The 19,312-nt window shown below is 45.9% G+C and overlaps 1 protein-coding gene across 1 annotated transcript in view; it reads left to right on the forward strand.

The window, feature by feature from the left end:
- The first annotated feature begins 6,114 nt into the window (after positions 1-6,114).
- tnc (tenectin) overlaps positions 6,115-19,312 on the forward strand; it is a 40,195-nt gene continuing 26,997 nt past the window's right edge. The window contains exon 1 of the mRNA XM_012376792.2: positions 6,115-6,488. The gene's annotated coding sequence lies outside the window, so the exon portion shown is untranslated. The remainder of the gene's footprint in view (positions 6,489-19,312) is intronic.

Raw genomic sequence — 19,312 nt, forward strand, 5'->3', positions numbered from 1 at the left:
ACATCCATGGTCTTGATTTTCTCTCTTTTTCATATTTCCAAATTGTTCTATGATGTCTCACAACATGTACGCGGAAGTGTGAATTATATACATAGGAGTATTTATTTGTGCAAAACCTGCACTGTGCTTTAAAATCCGACAATTTGATATAATATTTCCATACATGTTCTTTACTTGTAATATTTAATGAAATAGGCATTGTGTCCGTTTCAAATAATGAAACACATTTCGATGAATCAACTGTGTCATGTGTTTCTTGCGTATTTTTTATTTTGTTCGAATGCATCATTTTTGTATGAGAATTTAGATATTTATAAATACAAATAGGTACGTTCTTGTGACAAATATTACACTCCACCATAAAATCACTTCTTTGTGTCCAATATTTCCGTGGCCAGTTTCGAAGTATATGATTCTCCCGTTGTTCTTCAGAATGTGAATTCAAGTGATTTTCTATAGATTCAGATGTAGACAGAATATTTGCATCACAGATAACACATTGTGAATATAATTCGATTGAATACTTGAAATACATCCATGGCCATTTTATTAGCTTTCTCTCTTCTTCGTATTTCCAAATTTTTTTATGGCATCTTGCTATATGTAGTTTGAAGTTATTATATCTTCCATAATTATATTTATTTTCGCAAAACTTGCACTGTGCTTCAAAATTTGGCAGTTGTACATAATATTTCCACAAATGCTTTTTAGTCGCAATATCTAATGACATTGTGTCCGTTTCAAGTGACTGGACGCGTATAACTGAATACGATACAAGAACCTTTCTGTCGAAAAGTATAAGAGAGGACGCAAGAAGCATAATCTGACTTTGAATGTAAATATTGGTACGACGGCGAAATCTAGCTAGCAATTATCAAAATACGCGGTAACATCTCATACCGAGTATGTGTAGTAATAACATCTCAGCTTCTCAGCGAAAGAGACGTTACAACGTTTCCTTTAAATATACAATTTTGTACAAAATAATGCACAAATAATATATTATTTATGTGTATCAAATAAAACTACTTTCAAATTATAACTATATCAAAGAAATTTATATGAATGTATCAAGAAAAACGCGTATTTCTGCGAATTATTTATATACTGCCTCAAATGCAATTCATATTGATTGCAGAAATAAACAGATATGATTGACTCTGTGTTTGAAAAATGTAGCTTTCTTTACAAAACTCACTACATTCACAGCCATCACGGTAAACGGACGAAATGCAGAGTATGCAGAAAATGCAGATTTCGATGAATTTTACGCAGATGAATTATCTGATTGCATTGAAAAATTATTAAACATGCATAGCTTATATTATATAAATAAATATTATAACGTCGGAAACAACGCTAAGTTTCACGCGAAAAGCACCGGTCTTCAAGGTGTTAAGCAAGAAGAATCTACGTCGTTTGGTTTCTCTTTTAAATATATAATAATTTAACTACTAACCTTCTCAAGATATGAACTGTCCAAATATGCAATTTTCGCAATGACAACCGCTCGACAGCACGAAATAACGCGCATCGAGACAACTAATTAATATCGCGGAAAAAAAGGCAACAATGAAAATCTTTCATGCCTTTTTCAAGAGTGTAAAAGTCGAAACAAATGAGAGCTTTTTCTTTGGTTTTTTACAAATATCATATCATAATTCAAATATCATATCATAATTTAATCAAATATCCACTACAATCCGATAAATAAACGGCATAATTATATATAAAGTTAGAACGGTTAAAAAAAATTCCAAGATGTTCATACAAGAAATACAAGATGTTATGTATTATTCAATACTCAACTTTCCTCGTAGAAATAGAGGCTTGCGTCATTCTCTCAAGCTGATCTTTTCTTTATTTATTACATTACGCGTTTGAAACGGAGCAAACCGCAAAACGGTACCGGAATTACCTCGGGATGTCGAGCGCACAAGTTACTCGGGTGAAGGGCGTGAAAAATTTTGCGGTACATTCGGTACGTAAAATCGCATGTTTACAGTTTATCGGGGGATACTATTCGCAAGTCGACACCCCCGTCTCGCACGTGTGCTCGCCGGCGTTCACGCTTCCGCCTGCTCACGCGCGCTCCCGTAAGAATATTTCGCCGGGTTTACACGCGACGGCGGCGACTTTACCGGAAAACCGCGCCCGATCCGCTTCGTTTTTCCCCCCCAGCTCGCGCCCGCCGGCTCACTTTTTCTCGCTCCAGTATCCAGCCGGCCGGGAGGTCCGCATAATATCTCCATTTGCCGGAGCGACGATGTGCGGTGCTGGTCGCGCGTTTATTTACGAGACGGGCGTCGCAGTTAAATCGCAGATAGCAACGCAGATTTGCCGCGTCGACAACAACGGTGCTTCTCGCCGCGCCAGGAAGAACTTGCAAACCGGGCTAGGACGAGGAGCAGGAAGAGAGCGCGCGCTACGTGGCTACGAGTGGTCGAAGACTCGCGCTGATTCCGCGGTTGTAACATCTGACCTATCCGTCCGTGAGAGGAGAGTCCTGTAATCCCGGAGGGTGTCCCGCCGGAAACGGGACTGCATCGACATCTCGCCGGTGTCGATACGTAACGCTCGGCAAGCGGAATCGTCAAGTTCGCCGCGCGGCAAATGTCGCAAGGCCGTTCGTCGACTTGACCGCTCCGAGCAATATCGGGAGATGTGTCTCGGTAAGCGACCGGTTTCCTCGCGGAATACAGAATCGCTAAAACGAGGCGTACAGCGCGATAAGAGTGAGAATTGTTTATTCCTCTTGATACTTTCTTTAAAATCAATTTTACACACATCAATATCCATTCCGATATATAGCAAAAGTTGTTTTCTATTTTGTTAAAGATTGTTATCGGGAAAAATTCAAACAGCATTAAAAGTTTTTTATTGAGACGTTAAAATATATATATATCTAAGTATTCTCTCTTATCATCTTTTTTATTTTGAAATTGGGTAAATTTATTGTAATTTATACGAAGCAACTGATAACTATTTAAATCGTAGATAGCTATTTAAATTGTACGAACGACATGGAAAGCTTTCAAGATACATATATTTATTTAAAGAATTCAATATCCCTTTCATCATTTTGTATACTGCTATGTTAGCCTGAATTTACGACCTGATGCCAAGCGCGACTATGCGTCGGAAGATAACATGCCCTTGTCATCACGACGGAAAAGGCAATGTTCTTTTTAGTATAATTAGATAATTTCTACGTAAGTTGATGCTTCGCTCTATCGTAATTCTAACGGTTGTATCACATTATAGAGCCCGCCGTGGATGCTGACGTTAAAGTTCGGCCGTTTATATTCTTAACGAGCTCGAGATTTCAGTTAATGGTAAATTTATGTTAAGCACGCGATAACCGCGGCACTTCCATTCGAATGTTTCTAAATTAGGTTGATAAGTATTTTGTTTACAAACAAGTCGGTGTTAAAATTTGAAAAAATGCTTCAACGATTATCATTATAGAGAAACGAGCTATCGAGGAGACACATCGACGATGCTTCCGCAACGCCCTCGCGGATCGCTCGATCGCGATTCTCCCGCGAAGCTCCGATCGTCGAGTGACGCAATGCGAGATGCCGACATGCTCATCTAACATGTCGTGAGCGTATCGGGAAGACCGGGGGAAGAAACGATCTCGCTGTGCACGGCGGTGGACGATGGAGAAAGTGTAACCGATCCCGAGAGCTCGAAATCGAAAGTAATTTCCTCGGTCTTGCTCTTTCTCCGCCTCCTTTCTCCTTTCTACGGAAGCCCACGATCATTCTTTCTCCCTGACCGAGGATCCAGGTCAAGTTCACTGTCTGTGCTCGACAGTGTCTTTCTCTCTTTCTCATTTCACTTTCTCTTCACTCTCCTCACCCTGCTCTGCCGTCTGTTTTACCCCTCTCTTTCTCTCCTTTTCTCACGCTCTCTTTCTCTCTCTCTCTCTCTCTTTCTTTTCCGCGGTGCGCCATTCAATCTCCGCTCTCTCCGGCACTTATGCAAGCGGTATTACACCATCGGCAATTTCATTCGTGCATCGTGACTCCTGCCTTCCGTCGAACGCGATTCTGGAGAGTTATTATGTCAGTGTCAATGGCACCGATCCCTCCCGTGAGAGAAAGACCCTGACAGTTAGCGAGTACCAGTTACGTCGTGCGCACGGTTCGCTGAACTGAATTCCCCTCCCTCAACCTCCGATGAGCCAAGGTGAACCAAGGTGAGGCGAGGTGGATACATCGTCTCGGATATCTCTCGTGAGTGCCTCGCGCAGGGCCTGCCGGCTTGGTGCTTTACGGCTGCTCTCTTCCACTCGATGAACTTCTCTTCATCATAAATATGGACGATGCGCGGTACGAGCGTATGCGCGGCGGCCGGCAGGCAGGCAGGAAAGGGTACGGTGACGACCAACTTCCTGGACGCCTCGCCAAAGGTTTATTGGCAGCGGCTGATAATTAATGACTTGTAATTAACGAGACATTAGGCGAGTTTGCGCGCGTTTTTGATAGAGATCATGACGCAATGTTGCAAGGACGCGGAATTGAAAACAGGCCAGCGTCACTGCGGCAAATTTTAAAATAGCCTTTGAAAATTTTAGAAAGCATAAATAACTTAACGGCGCTATTAATATAATTTACGGCGCAGTGCCGTAATTTTAATTTGTATAACAAATTACGGACCATCGATGCGCAATTATCATAAATAACAGCGCCGTAAATGCTCATCCTTTATAATAAATTCGAATGAGATCATTCAGTCCACTCTTAATTGCTTTTTTAGAATTTCTCAATCTGCGCTCGATTAATGATCGCGTAATAAAATATCGGAGGAATGATCTGGAAGGAGTAGCACTAATTTGTAGCGATGCACCTGAGAGAGGTACGTAAGGATAAAAAAAAGTTGTCCGGCTTTATAACGCAATAAAGATAATGAATATTCGCTACGAGATTTTCTCGGAAGGATTGGGGGACTGACTTTTAGTTCGCTGCGTGCTTGCCAGCCGCGTGTGCTCATCGATAGGAAGAATCGACAGTGAGTCAGCGAATTTCCAGCGATACTGACCAATGCTTACGTCGAATTCCTGGACAGACTTTAACTTCATTCCAATGTGCTTTGCGGCAACGGCGGAATCCGATCGCAGGAGGAAAAGTCGCAATTAATTCGAAGTAAGTGCGTGCGAGATATTTTTCGTACGACAAATTCATATACTTTTATCATCTCCTGAGAAAAAGACCTGCGTAACGCACGAAAATCGATTGTTATTTCGCATTTCGATCCCCTCTTCGATCGATATCGGTGCGCCAGCTTTTCCGAAAGCTCGCAAGACGAGAGCATCCCGAACGAGACGCCGAGACGCTCGCATCGACGCGCGTAGCGCGAATGCGCGACAGGCAGGCACAGTCCGCTTTGCTTCTGCGCTTATGCGCACTCACGCTTGCGCATCACTGGTCCAGCGGCGCGGCGACCGACCGGTGTTCTCCTCATCGTCCTGTTTCTCTCTGCCGGCTATCACGACTGACGGTCCGCACTCTGCTCGCCGATGACACCCGACGCGTCCAACGCAATCTGCATACATCCATCCGCGAGTCGGACAGCCGAGGACGCTGCCGAGAAGCGGGAAAACGTGGGGGCAAGAAAAAAAAGTATCTCTCCGTCTCGCGCCGAAACCCAGAATGTTGCACGCGCTAGAGTCCTGCGGACGTGCCGTTGGTGGCCGAACGCTGAGAAAAAGGAGAAGAGAGGGGGGGGGGGGAGGGACGAAAAAGGGAAAGATGTGAAGTGCGCGGAAGAGGGGCGGAGGAGAGATGGAGCGAGGAAGAGGCGACGTGAAAGAGAACGAGAAAGAGGAAACGAAATAGAGTAGAAGAGGAAGCGCACGCGAGAGGGAGCGAGAATGGGAGAAAAAGAGAGGATGCTCCGGTGTGTAGCCTGCGGGTACACATCGCCTCGCGCTGCTCCCCCGCCAATCCGCTCGCGCGGCGTGGGGCGAGTTTGAGGTAGGGGCCGCACGACGCGCACGGTGGTGGCGGTGGTGCGCTGCGCTACGCTGCGGCGGCGGCGGTATCGGCGGCGGCGGCGGCGGCAGGCGGCGGCGGCGGCGGTGGCGGTGGCGGCGCGGCTGCCAAGGTATTTAAGGTACCGTGAACCGGCGGCGCACGAGTAGTTCACTTCTGTTCGGTGTGGTGTTGCGGTGATTTTAAGGGGCCAGCTAAAGAGAGCAAGAGAGAGAGAGAGAGAGGGAAAGAGAGAAGAGAGAGAGAAGGAGAGAGTAAGCTCTGCGCTCGCACACGCCGGAGGGTGCGAGAGAAGAGCTCGTGTCCCCTTTGAAAGACGATCGTCGCATCGCGGCTCCCGAGCGGGCACATTAATAAACGTTAATCTGCGGCTGACTCGCGTCCGACACGGTGCGAATTTAACTAAATCGTCGATCGTGCATCGAGAGGGGACCACGCCGCCGCATCGAGCCGTCAAGGTCGTCCGTCGTCGACGACCGTGCTGGATAGGTAAGTGATCGTGAAGAATATTTAGTGCCGGTCTCTTCGCGGCCGGTCGCTGAGGGTGAACAAGTGACGAAGCCGGGGCTGCTCGAGCAAGTGATCAAGATCAGTGATTCGGTTGTACGCGACTGTGATGCGCTTTTATCGTCGTCGTCGTCGTCGTCGTCGTCGTCGTCGTCGTCGTCGTCGTCGTCGTCGTCGTTGTCATTGTCGTCGTGGATTTTACGGACTGTGATGATGTGCACCGCCAAAGGAATGTCCCGACCCTGAAGTGTGCACCGTGAAAAAGATGTAGAAATTTGCGCAGAAATTTCGGACATTCCATTCGTTGCTTTAGAAGGGTAAAAGAGTGAAGTAACTTTCTGCACGGAGAATCTCTTTACCTCTCTGTGTTGCTAGTGATAAGATTCTGTTTATTACGTGTGACTCGTTTGCTCGACGAGGCACGTAGAGTTCTTTACGAGAATTAGAAAAGATTATTCATCCTTAAGATCAATGAGATTCAACAATCTAGAATATCTCTTTCAATTGTTTCAAAAATATTTTTGTCACTTTTGTTATAAACGTAAAGTTAAATCAGTAATCAGTCTTTGGTTAAGTCATTTCGTTAACGAGAGCACGGCAATTTCATTAATATGTAATCGGTAAAGGACGATTGGCCGGTTTAATGCAAATTTGTTCGCGTGTATCGATTCATTGGCGAGAGAAAAATTAAAGCAGGGAGAACGATTATAGGAATAATTCTTTTCTCACGTTTCGCGCATGAAAATGGACCGAGAGCTAATTCCAGAGGACCGGTCGGTGCCTAAATAATTCAAGTCCGCCTATAATAGGTATGCATGTCGACTTGCAATCGCGAAGGATAGTCCGACGTGCACGAACACCTCGTACAATTAAGAGACAGTGTCTGAATACCGAGCCAAACACCGCCGATGCGTGAATACCAAGGAGGCCTCCGTTCCAATCCGGAGGACACGCAGGATCCTGAATATATCCGCGATATCCGGAAAAAAAATTATGCGGTGTTCGCAGCACTGTGCTACGAAATTTCGTCAATTAAAATAGATCTGTACAAAATTGTATCGAGTATTGTGCAAAATTCCTTTCGCTTCCCTTTGCCCAAGATTAATTCGAATTTTTCTAGCGAAATGCAAAATATTTCGCAAAAATATTTTTTGCGGAACAGGCAAATTCTTCGCGACGCTTTTGCGCGGAATTAATAGCCGAAAGTATATCGATTTCTAAACGGCTATTCCGGGAGAATTTAAAGGAGGTCGCGCGGTCCTACATAATGAGCCATAGAAATACCGAAGATTGGAATAATGGACCGCGTGCTCGACGCGCGAGAACGGCACAGTAAGAGAGACGAAAAATGTAAAATAGAGGAATCTATGGAGTCCGCTTTGTACATCCGTCGGAACAGAACTGCGTTCTTCGCGACGATGACGGAGAGAGATGCATGTGAATAAACGGGACATTCCTGTGGCGGATCGAATTCTTCTCTCAATCTCATGGAAACCATACGGCGACAAAGACGACGACGACAACCACGGCGGCGACGACGATCTTGAAATTCTGCATGACGAGGCGCCTCCTTCGAACACGTGCAACGTGCAACGTGCTGTTGCTGTTACATTCGCGATCGATTGTTGCTATTTTCCAGACGGTGCGCCGCACATTCTCGTCAGCACGAAGCAATCTTGTTCTTTGCGAAAAAAAAAAAAAAGAACGGACGCGAATCCGTCACGGTCGACGTACGTCCGATAGTTCGCCTATCGCGATCAACGGGCGTGATATATTAAATCGCTTTTCAGCGGAAACACGAAGTTTCCGATGAACAGTTAACTCTGCATATCGACCGTAATAATGTTGCAATTTTCGCAACTAAGTGCGATGTTGTATACCGATTCGCGGTAATTTGCCAGAACCACAGACTTAGATATTCGCATCGCTACCGTAATGCTGAACATCAAAAGGAACGCTTTTCTCACGATCTTATCCTCTTGTCACTTAACATCACATGTATGATTAATCGTTAAGTTTAAATGCACATTGCGCTGTTTGCAAAATTTTGCAGATAAATAGTATAAAAATCGTTTTCGAATGATCTTTGTATTAATATTATTTTTATGAAATTTAATCAGCAACAAATAAGTCATTCAATATTAAAAGATAAAAAGTTGCGAAAGAAATCTTTTTGTAAAAACAAATTGCATTAAAAAAAAAAAAAAAATAGAAACTCTACAGAAAAGTACATCAAAGTATTCATTATTAAGCTTTAATTAGTAAGATCAACTTTTATGCCTATAGTGATGCTCGCGCGCTTGTTAGACAAGACGACGAAAATAAAACGTGGTAATGGAGTGTAAATAGGAAACGACCGTAGACACGCGATCTAGGGAGGGCAACAACCGGAAAGAGAATCCGAAGTTTGTCCGTTCACATAAACGCCAGGGCGTCTTTAAACATGCAGATGATTATTTTGTGATCAGCTCAGCCAGCACTGCTATGTCACACAACTTGTTTGCACGACACTCGCTATTTTCTTAATGCATTGGTACTGTTACCTACATTTCAACCGCTTTGCCTCGAGTTTTACCTGTTTTGATTTGAGCGTATTATTTTTTTCAATACATAAAAACTTTGTCTATTTCCAATTTAATATTTCTTTCATTTTTATTTTGATAAATGCTGTTTTTATTTAAGGGGCTACACTTATAGGTGGGTCAAAAAAATCGATTTTTTAAAAATATTTTTATTCGATGATATAATCTTTAAACTACATTTCCTGAAATTTTCATTAAAAAATTTGTAAAATTGACGGTTACAGCCTGCAATAGGTAGCTGCTGGTCGAAGCGGCAAGTGTTAATCCTTACGTGCAGGTATAATACGGTCATTGTTGCGTTAACAATGCATGAACCCAAATAAACCTTTATTCTCGTATCTTAGAATTCCCAAATTGGAATTCCCAAGATTTTTGGACTTGCCCAACTGGTAGAATTAAGCAAAACAAGTATTGGTAGGGTAAAAATCAGTTCTATTCTGCTGCTTGAACTGAACAGTTCGATTATTCGTTCTGTGTGGAACTGTGCTGCTGTTATTTAACAAAAAAAAGTATTTATTTTTTGGTTGATATGCTCACCGTTTTTATATATAAATTATATTTTGAAAACTACTGATAATAATTTGTGAAATCAAATAATCAAATAATTCGTAAAATTGAATTAAGAGCTCATAATTTTATCATTAAGTGCATAAACATACAAATCAAGTAAATATGTAAATATCGTTTAAAATATCAAAATAGCATTAGTATCGTTAAATGATCCGTGAAATGTCGTGCGTGCTTTCGTCAGGCCTATTTTAGGTTCCACGCTTGACCGAGTGCTCGAATCGCACGGATATTCATGAAACGGTAAAAACAAGAGAAGTGAACATGTATTTGTCACGAGCACATGCTACAATAAGTTTCAAAAGAACGAAGCGCGTGTCGGACCGTAGCCATCACTGGACTTTGAATGACGACGCTTCATGTGACACTCAAAGCGATCGATCGATCGGGTGTAGTGAGCCGATAATCGTCCCGATATAGAGCGTTATTATGGAGAAAAAAAGGCGACCGAGAGACAAACTCTGACGGCCGACGGTCTCGGATTATAAGAGAATAGCGCGTTACAAGCAACGCGTATAAAAATACCGAGTACATCGACTCGCTCCTACAGCGCGTGAAATGAGCCCGCGGATTCAATCGAACGCATCAGTTCTTCGGTCACGTAGGACAATACCGTAGAAATCGGATACTTTTGCTGAATTTAGCGATCGCTTTGGTGAAACGATCGAAATCCCTGGGACGTTGACCCCGGCGCTCTCCGCGGACGGACAGACGAAATAAGAATGTGCAGAGGTGCTGTTTTAAAAATTTGATTTGGTAAAATGCATTCGACGTACCATCGATCAATAAATCAAGCTGGACATATTCGCGGGATGTGGATGATAAATTATCCGCTCTCCGTTATTTGCACAACAAAGTGTGACACATTACTCTAGACACGCGCAAATTTCAGCATTATGCATGAGAGCTCTGACCTATCACGGTTGTCACGTTACCGCGATGTGCAACAGGAATTTTCACCTCTGACACATTCGATCGACCATTCAGCATAATTATATGCGAACCGTTCGTTCATTTTTTTTTTTTTTTTTTTTTTTCGACGCTTACCGACGGCATTCCCGTCACTTCATTTCGCTCATTGACGTTTCCGAACAGTTTCTCTCTCGTCCAATCGAGATATCGCGAATACGCCCGGCGCGGTCAAGGATTTTTTATTCCGCGCGCGTTTGACCGTTTCTCCGATATCGAATGCGGTTTATGAGTTCTGCCCGGTAACCAGCCGTGTACTCGATAAAAATCGGCTACTCGGTCCCGCGAGATCGGAGGGAATTTCAATGCGCGCACGAATCGTCCCCACGCTCGCCTTCGAACTCCTCCCATGCACGACCGCACGAACGGTTTTCAGAACGTCAATCGATATAGGCGCGGTTCCGTTTTCCAGCTCGTTCAATTCCAGCTAGATTCCATTCCACTTTTGTTCTTCATAATTTCGCAGGGATCGCGATAAAATGTCATTTTATAAGCACGATTAAGGCTGACAAAGTTAAACATCCTAATAAAAAGGTACGATAAAATACTGATAAAAATGGCAAATTTTTATCTTGCCTCTTTTTTTTTTTTTGATAAAGATATTCTGAAATATACTATTTTTCGAAAACTTTACAAAACGGAAAGTAATTGTCACGAGAATTGAAATATTAAATATTATGTATATATTAAAAAAAAAAACTCTATTTAATAATAAAGATTTGTGTCGTTTCGAGATTGTATAATCGATTCGAGCAGTCGACAATTTGTACCACTTTAGGGATGGTCGTATCTCATCGTAAACAAAAATGAAGGTAATTCAGTTTTGTGGTTAGTGAACCGTTGACCCAGTTCCGTTAATAATGTCGGAATACCTGTCGGCCGATGCGTCGGAATTGTCATTGGCAACCGGTCGGTGACCTGTCTGTCTTTTTTTTCTTCGCGACACGCGCCTCGTCGTCGTTCTTTCTTTCGTGCGACATATCCTTTCTCCCCGTGAATCAGCATACAAACAGGGACAGGTCGCGAATACGAGCGCACGCGACTCGGCTTATCCGCCAAATAATTCGTAACATCCGCGCTGACCCAGTAGCGATAAATTATGGGCGACGACAAGGCGGATGGGCACTGCGCGAATACATATACCGCGAGAATACTAACGAATGCTACGTAACCGTGAGATATCGACCGATATACTATGTAGATCGCCGCGGTAGCGGCGGCTCGCTAGCAGGTTGCCGCCGGTGTGTCCGTTCATATCGCGCGCGATTACTCTCTCACGGCCGTACTTGGGAGAGGAGGAGCGGTTAACGTCTGCCCGATCGAGAATTAATCTCCATTAGTAATCAGGTTCTTGCACGGTAACGGTAAATTTTCCGTCCTGGCACACAGCCGCGTTGTCCTGCGCTCTTCGTTACCGGCGCGGTTGACAATTAGCCGGCTAATTCGGCACGATCGTATTATCGCAACGCTCGATGTTCGAGCATCTGTGAGGAATGCGAGGAGAAAAAAAAAAAAAAAAACAGACCCATCGCCGATCCACTGGCGAAAAAGTAGAGCGTGACTGTGCGTGACGCACGGGAAATCCCCGCAGCGCCGTCGCTCCTAAATGCTCGCGGTCCTCGCCTACCCACAACTTCCTACGATTGTTGTCGGTACATTCGCACGATTATCCTGTTGCGCGGCAGCCGAAAGCCGATTCCGCAGAGCGGATTAATTGAAAATGATGTAACGTCACGTTCTAATTTCTTCGATAACGACGTGTCGTTTATAAATTGAGAACGGGCGACTTTAAATTAACTTTCGGATAAATAATGGAACAGAATTTATAGTTCAATTTAAACGGTCGATATTTGAAATTTTGGAAGAGAAGCTCAAACTGTTCAAAAAATTTCGACAACTTTCGCACACTTTTTGCCGTTATCAATGTATTCTCGTGACCTCGTCAAGACATTCGCTCGCGACGATGAAACCATTGGTATCATTCGTCTTCGACAAAGGGGATGCTCGCGACACTTTGTCTAGTATCTCCGATCAGCTGCTCATTCCCGGAGGAAAAGGAACTTAACGAGCACAATCGTTAATCGTCCGGCAGTGGTATATAGGCGAAACTCGTCCGACCGTGAAGAATGAACTCTGGAAGTCACGGCGTCGGTACCCTCGATCTATCTATCCCGATGCGCGGCTGAGCCACGACCGTCGTTGCGCGTGACGGCCATTCCGAGATTAATAACGTCGAACCACCTTCTCATTCTTTCTCTCTCTCTCTCTCTCTCTCTCTCTCTCGTGGCGAGAGGAGTCTTCCACGGTTTCTTCAGTCCGCGCCGGTTTCGCCAACTCCTCCGTCGCCGTGACGAACGCCGAGGGCAGAGCGAGGGGGAGAAAGAAAGAGAAAAAGGACGAGGGAAAGGGGGCGAGGATGAAGGAAAGAAGGGTGGGAGCGGCGGGAGGAAACGCCGGCCTAGTGGAACACGGCCTCACCTTGATGAAGACCATTTACGGAGCCTTGTAATAAGATAGTAACAGACTGCGAGCTCCTCCTCGGTCGTTCTATCTCGAACGTATGAAGAGTAGCAGCGCGCCTTCCTCTCTCGTTCGCTTCCCTTCGTTTCCTCTTCCTCCGCCGCGCTCCCGCTGCTACGCCACCACCGAGCCGCGCGTACTCTCTCTCTCTCTCTCGTTTGTTTTGTCCTATTTCGTTTCGTCTCGCTACATTTTCTAGCCTTTCCTCGATAGGCCGCGTCCAGCTGACGACGCACGCACAATGAGCGGACCGGCGCGCGATGGGGTTCCCGCGGGGAGGCAAAGATCGCCTCGGAAGGATATCGAAGCGGAAAGATGCCACGGGAGGGAGAGATTCTTCCGCGTCTCGAGCGAAAAGGGACGCGACGGTCGCGGGTCCGGAATGTCGAGCCACATAGAAATATCATCGTTTCATTTCCAATTGCAGACACGCACTCGCCGGTCGCAGGTACATATCGCAGCAATGATCTCTTATCGTAATTAAGGATCATTGAGGATGTACCTAGCAATTGGCCGACGTTGCAGCATCAATCCGCTCCATCTTCTGAGATATCAGTAATCTTCATATGGATGCGATTCCCACCGTTAGACCATCCGGGATATCCTCTCTCGGCAATCAGGCGCGCTTTTAATCGTTATTACAAGTACGCGACGTGGATGATGTTTCCCCATTATTAGCATATCGACGGCGGTGAGATGCGCCGGTGGAGCGAGCAATGATAAAGTTCGTCACGAAACCGTCCGCGGCTTAACGACGTGCCGTTTCGTGGGTGATTATCGCCGTTCCAAGGCTGTGACGAGCGTGCGGGAGCGTCGTCGCCGCGCAGCATTTGTCGTCCCGCCGTCGAAGGTGAGCCCGCGACCGACCGACCAGAAGTCGGCGGAGATCGTATCTTCGCCGTCTACACCGGGTAAGACAACTCCGCTGGCAACTGCGCTGGGCGGGTTGCGCCTCCTCGTGGTCCTCGCATCCGGTTCGCTCCGTCGTTACATTATTTCCCGCGCGCCTTGTCCCGCCGGACAAGAAGAAGTGATCTTTACTGGCGTGCAGCCGGGTTGCCTGCCGGCAACCTCACCGCCGGGACTATTTATACGGGCAAGGTGTCCCCCTGCACTCAATCACGGATCGCAATGACATTCCGTTGTGTGACTCGAGCACCGGCCTGACATAGTCGTCGTGCTTTTTTGCTTCGTCGATCCTCCGCTACTTGGGGCTGCGTCCGCGACTGAATCTACGAACGAACGCGCGAGGTTGATTCGTGAAAAATATATTTCTTTCTTGTTTCGAAATTTGTCTCCGATTAGTCTTTCGATTTTCTGCAAAGCGTTGATTTTTTGCCCGTGAATTTTATTCGCGTCACCTTGTAAAATTATTACGTCATAAAGTCTTGTTTTTTGCTCGTCGCGACGAAACAATTTGATTTAAGTAGCTTACTTTAATCCCCCGTTACGCGAGCGTAAGCCGCTGAGCGGTTAATAAAAATCGCGACACGTTCTCCGGACTTTTGCACACACTCGCGAGCGCTTCCTAGAACTTGAGAATCTCCCAGTGATCGTCCTACTACTTCCTTGTACTGGTTTCCTAGTCGGGACGTCTCGTACGCGATCTGGAAATCTCGTACAAGAAAACGGACTCTACCGTGACTCGCTAAGGCCATCGAGCGCGTTACTTCGGTAAAGCCCGGGCTGGCGCAGGTGCGCGTCCGCGTGTCCGTCTGGCAGGAGACAGAATCACCGTTTCTTTAAACTCACCTCCTGCCCCCGCACTGTGATCATTACAGTTCCTTCACCTCGACGTTACGCGGAATCTGCTCGCCGAGGACTTACCCTCCCGGGATTTCCCGAATCATTCACCGTGGCGGCGGTATCTGACAAATCTGCGATCGTAATGTTTCCGTATTGTTCGCCAAGCACACACGCTTTATCAATTATCTCTCGCGTTCGCAATTTTTTTCAGAGGCAAACATTCGCCGGCGCGGAACGCTTCCACCGTGCGGCGGAAGAGAAAAACCTTCCCATGGCGTATTGGTGTTTACTTAACGTCGATTCCTCGCTAAGTGACACGGCACCCCGGCTTGTTAAAGGGCTCGCTTTTCCGGCTTACATACGGTGCGCGCGGCGCGCTGCCGCGTCGCATCGCGCCGCGCCTAAAGCAAACTCGGCTGTGTTTCAGGGGATTCCGTGTAAACGCAAGGCAAACAGCGCCTTGCGCCGGCGACGAACACCAGCTTCGAGAGTTTCCCGATGTGTACACAAGCGCATCGAGGGATGAAGGAAAGAGAGGCTTCTCGCTCCCACGCGCGGCCATTTCTCTCGCCGTCGTCGTCGTACGCTCGTCCTGCGCGGGGACGCGCTGTTATGACTGCTATTATTATTGTAATTACTCCAGGACCTATGTACACGCGACGCACCGCGGCGTATTTGCATGAGATTCCGCGCTGGGCGTAGCCGGCGTGTCGAGATAGGCAGTATTTAAGGGCAGTAGCCGGACAGGCTCGCGTATGCTTTAAAAAGCCAACCGCAACGACGACGGCGGCATTGTATAGGGCTGACTTTCGCGTGAAACGCAACCGTGATTTCCGGATTTCTGCGCGGGAATATTAATTACGAGCGCCCGAGAAGCGCACCGGATAGCGCCGCGTATGCGACGTAGGATTAAGCGGGAATGAGATCCCCGCGAAAATTATTACGGTAATAACCATAGGCGCGTCCGGTTCGCCAGCCGCTTTTACTATTTTCCACGCGAGTTATGGGACGCGCGAGTTTATGAAGTCTATACGCTTTGCATCAACATCGGCGTTATCGACATCTGTTGATAATTATTGCACCGCACGTGAAAGACATATTTATGTTACGCGCGTCGGCTCGTTATATTCGGCAATTATTTGCCGTATAAATCTGGCAAGTCTCTCGCTCACGGCTGACAATTTCCGCATTCGATCCACGCGGCGCGAGCGCGTGTCGGCAAATATTTGCAATTACTTACTCGTTTGGTCGTTCGCGCTCTCCTCAATCCTCCCACTATACTTCATCAAGATTCGAGAAGACGTTAAGATACTGTTGAGAGCGCCGCGAACTAATCCACCGTGGAACGAGAGACGTCCCAGTCGGGACATTCCGAAATCATCGTAGGTTGTGGCGTGTACAAACAATCGTACAAGTTTGATATTCCGCGGTCCTGCGTAGAATATGTTACGAGAGAGATAAAAAGGCTTTATCTTCATACGTCGCGATAAAGATAAGATGCGAAAAATACATTTTATATATCTCATGGCATTATAAGCTATCGTAAAGCGCTGTTGTAAACGGTAAAGTGTATTTTCTTCCGGATACGCTCGATCACATTCCGGTATATACGCGTCACCCTAATCTAGAAGAGTGACGGCGGCAAATTCCAGCGATAGCGGTGCCAGACAACGTATTTACATACATCTAATACGTCTTATTTCTGGCCGCGACAATTATCATACCACTTTGCCGTGCTATTTGGAGCAGCGGCTTCGCGCCGATTATCGGCGGACCTGCCACTCGCGCCGGAGAACTTCTCATTTGATAGGTGCGAAATGACGCCTAACCACAGTGGGGCTAACGTCACGCGATGGATTGATGGTAGCGTTGGGCGACCGGGCGATGAAAGCTCGAGCGGAGCAGCGGCTCCGCTGCGCTGCTGGAATACCGAGCGGCGGTGGCATCGGGCATCTTCTGCCCGCTTGGATAGGACGGGGAATGTCGGTACCGCTAGTTTGCATAATAATTAATCACCGGTGCTCCTCATAACGGGCGACTTCCGCCGCTCCTTGAGATTGTGGCTAGGCTGTAGCAACCAATAATATCGCGGCGGCGGCGGCGGCGGCGGTGGCGGATAGCCGGGCGAGAACCGGCTTTTAACGAAAATGCGAACGGAGGAAGGAAGAGAGAGTTGCTCGAGCGCGGGAATAATCGGGCATTATTAATCTGTATATCCGCGCGGCATTCGATTCGGCTCGAGGTGAATCCTCGTCAGCCTTGCGAGGAAATCAGAGAATGATTAACAGAACGGAAAGATAGCGGACTCGCGGAATTACGTTCCTTATTTATTCGCCAAGTATTCGAACATGTGTGAAATCATTTTGAGAGAGAGAGAGAGAGAGAGAGATAAGAATAGAAATAAGAAAGAGTATCAATTTGCTTCTTCAACGCCCGAGGCTCGAAACGTCTGTTATGTTAATGCAGTTCATCGTGTTACCACGCCTTCGGTTAGATTTACCCGCAGCATTGTTTCTCCGTCCTCGCTGCAGAAGCGATTTTTCATCACATCCGCCGCATAATATATCACTCGTTTATCGGTATCGAGATGCTGTTCGATACAACGAACGCTAGAAAGAATACACGGGATTAATTGAATTTCGCTACTTCGCCGGCGGGCTTACTGTTAACAGGATGTACTGGTTTCTGTTGGCAATATTATATATACGTTTGATTAAACGGCCGCGATTATGTTCGTACGGTAATTAAGTGGATACCGTTGTTGAGCGTTCGGAATCTCGAGATCGAAGATATTGTTCTCCACCTCCTTTCGCCCCTTTATCGCCCCACGTAATTACGATGGCGCGTTACATATTCATCGATGCGATGCGCCGCAGCGTGTAACTCGCTTGAAAATTTGCCCACGATCGCGCGATCGTGAGCAAAAGGATCATCGCGAGGACGTGATTAAGCCGGCTGGTTCCGAGGATGCAAAAAAATTCTAATCGAGAAGCGCGTTGGAATTTTCGACTGGTCCATTAAATCGCGTGCGCCTTTCCAGGAATCTATCAACTCATTGGTTCATCTCGGCGGCCATTATCGCGAGAGAGCATCATCTTGAATTATGCACTTGGCAGACGAGCACCTCCGCCGAGGGACTCGCTACTCGTTGAGGGAAGGGCACGCGCATAATTGATGGGCTTTAATGGGCTGAAGATTATAACGTACCGTGTTTTAATTACCGTGATCGTGGCGTGTCTTCCTGTTATTACGCGGTCTGATGCGAAGTGGCGCGATCGAACGCGCCCTAAACTTTATGATTATTCGCGACGATCTTCCTGCCGATAAATGTGATGGCGACACCATTCCGCTCGCAATCTTTGATTAACAATTACTCTCTGTCATAATAATTTACTACGCACATTAGCTTTCAATCTCACGTGAACTTCTTACTTCGCGGTAATTCATGGTTAATGCACTCCTCGATCGACGTAATTGCCCCATCGCAACGAAAGTATGAGACTAATAATTCATATCCTTTTACCGCGCGCGCTTGCGCATACCATTCATAAATCGCGTTATAATATATATATATATATCAGAGGAGACCGGATAATTTCTTTAAATTTCCATTTTAATTCCGGCTCTTGTCGCGATAACACATCTATTCCATCAAAATTTAATAGACTTTTAGTCGGCGAAACGAAGAACCAATGTATGGCGTGTGCAAGAGACTTCGATAATATCTTAAACATCGCGTGACCACCTTCGCGGAAACAACATTTAGCAGTGGAGTGTACGCGTAATGAAAACGCGGTGCAAGAATGGGCGCTACGTGCCGGACAAAACAGCCACTTATGGATTATCCGTGAAGAAGTCGTTGCATTCCCGAGGCCTTCCTCGTGTTTACACGAGCGTGGCATTTCTCGCTGGAAACTTGCCGCCAGCTCCGTTGGTTTGCTCTCAAAGGACCCGTTCGTGAGCAAATGGCGCAACAAACAGGAAAAGATTATCAATGTAGAGAAGAAAGCAGCATCATAAAATTACTTGTCAACAGTAAAAAAAAAAAAAAAAAAAAGAGGAGGATAGGGCGTTAAAAATTGAATATTAGCTTTAATATATTGCACTTTGAAAAAAAAATACAAACATAATTAAATTATACAAATAAAGAAAAAAAGGCGATAAGAAGAAAATAGATAACTTTGATATAAACAGAGAGTTTAAGTACCGCAGAAAGAGAAAATAAAATGAGAGGGAAACGGAAGCTGCTTAGCCTCGCGTAAATTTTTCCAGCATGAGGGGGAAAATGGAGAACACCGTGTAAGTACGTCGATTTCGTACCAACTAAGAAGCTCGGAAGCATGACGAGCGAACGAGGAACATGAGATTACACTTTAATTTTTTTTTATACGATATACGCTGGAGATACGCAGGCAGAGAGCT

Source organism: Linepithema humile, chromosome 8, assembly GCF_040581485.1.
Source record: "Linepithema humile isolate Giens D197 chromosome 8, Lhum_UNIL_v1.0, whole genome shotgun sequence".
In the NCBI taxonomy this organism is placed as follows: domain Eukaryota; kingdom Metazoa; phylum Arthropoda; class Insecta; order Hymenoptera; family Formicidae; genus Linepithema; species Linepithema humile.